Genomic DNA, 2229 nt, shown 5'->3' on the forward strand with positions numbered 1-2229 from the left:
GCTAAACTATAAAAATACATTTTAAAAGAATAATTTTTTATCTCAAAAAAATATTTTCTTATGGTATGTTTGATATGAAAGAGGAAAAATATTTTCTAGAAAAATAAGTTGTTTCTTACTTATATTTGTATGTTCGTTATGCAAATTGGATAATTATATATTTTTTAAAAGTATTTGTATATATTTAACAAAAACAATGAGAACGAATATGATAAAAAAGGTGGGATAAGAAAAAAGTTCTGAATTTTTTTAAGAAACAAATTAAAAACATTAATTTTTTTTTGAAGAGGGGGTTGGTAGGTGGGGGTGGGGTTGTCAAAATAGGTAGTAAGGGCGGTTAAAAAATAATTTAATTTTTTAAAAAATAATTTTTTTTGGGAGGAGGGGAAGGCTAGTACGGGGTGGGGGTAGGGGTAGGGGAGTAAGAGTGGGGTAAGAAAAAAAATTTAAAATGTTTTTTTTGAATGGGGGTGGGGTAAGGGGTAAGGGAGTGAGGATGGGGTAAAGAAAAAATTAAAATTTTTCAAAAAATAAATTTAATTTTTTTTTGGGAGAGGGGGGGGGGGGGGGGAGAAAGTTGGTAGGGTGGTCGGGTAGGGGAGGTAAGAAAAGTTTGAATAAATACATAATTACACCCCTGATCTTGTTAGAAATTTGAAAAAAGATAGCTAAACTTTAACTTCGACCTATTACCCCACGATTCTTCTTTATTTCAGTGCAAACGCACCATTTTAACCCTCTGTGTGTATACACGTGCTACACGCGCGTGAAAGGGCTGAAATTTGATTTTTTTAACCAATTAAAAGCTGCCACGTGTAAAATAATTGATATATAATTTATATTCTTTTTTTAAAATAAAATTAATATTTATTTTCTTTTTAAAATTATTTCATACCCCCCTCTCTCCTCTCCCCCACCCCACCCACCCACGCTTTCTTCTTCAACACCATTAAAGCTTCATTGAAGCTTTTTTTAAAAATATCATTAAAATTCCATTAAAGCTCAATACAATGTCTTCTTCAACGCCATTAAAGCTCCATTGAAGTTTTTTTTTTTTAAATATCTTTAAAACTCCATTAAAGCTCCTCCATTAAAGCTCCATTAAAGCTCATTTAACTATCTATAAAACTCAATTCAATCATTTAACTATCCTTAAAACTCAATTCAATCATAAAACTGTTTTTTGAATTGATTTGAACAAAAAAAAATTGGACGAGGAAAGAGATGTTGACGAAGTAAAGAGGGTTTGAGGGGTTAGGGAGAGATGTTGATGGGGGTGGGGGTGCTGAATGGGGGTGGGAATTGAATGAAGCTGTTGACGAGAGGAGAGAGGTGTCGGATGGGTGGGGGGAAGAGGGGGGGGGGGGGGGGGGGGGGGGGTGTTAAATTAAATAAAAAGGAAAATTTTATTAAAAAAATTATGAAATTAAACGTAATTGACACGTGAAAGCACCTGATTGGCGCGTGTCTTCACTCACTTTATTGTGACTGAGATTTAGCAAAAAATGATGTGTTTGCAATGAAATAAAGAAGAATCGTGGGGTAATAGGTCGATGTTAAAATTTAGGTGTCTTTTTAAAAATTTCGACCAACATCAGGGGGGTAATTATGTATTTACTCTTTTTTAAAAAGATAAAAAAATAAATTGAAAGGGAAAGAGAGTAAGGTTTTGGGTTTTGGGTAGGGGTGAGGTAAGAAAAAAATTTAAAATATTTTTTTAATAGGGGTGGTGGGGGGCGGGGTAAGGGTGGGGGATTGAGGGTCAGAGTAGGGATGGGTGATTTTGAGAGTTGTGTGAATATTTCAACTGAAGATTGAGGTTAAAAGAGAGTTTTGGAAAATATTTTCCTTACTTTTTGAAGGAAAGTCATTTTCCAAAGATTTGAGGGAAATAAGTTGATTTGAAAAATATTTTCCAAAATCTATAAGCCAGCCAAACTTGAGAAAATTGGAAAACTTTTTCCAGAAAATGTTTTCCTTTATACCAAACACACCCTTAATCACTTGAAACATCAACATCTTCAAATAATGATAATTGGGTAGAACCCTAAACTGTAAATCATATAAATTCATGTAAATTCAACTTTGAAACATAGTTTTGGGCACAAGGATGAAAGAGGATCCTTGTTCATAACCCCACATACCTTGCTTGATGAATTGAATGTAAAAGCTTGAACTTTTGAATCTCTAATGGCGTTCTTGAAGTTTTTAAACTTGTAACTTTGGATT

This window comes from Capsicum annuum, chromosome 8 (genome assembly GCF_002878395.1).
Source record: "Capsicum annuum cultivar UCD-10X-F1 chromosome 8, UCD10Xv1.1, whole genome shotgun sequence".
Taxonomy (NCBI): domain Eukaryota; kingdom Viridiplantae; phylum Streptophyta; class Magnoliopsida; order Solanales; family Solanaceae; genus Capsicum; species Capsicum annuum.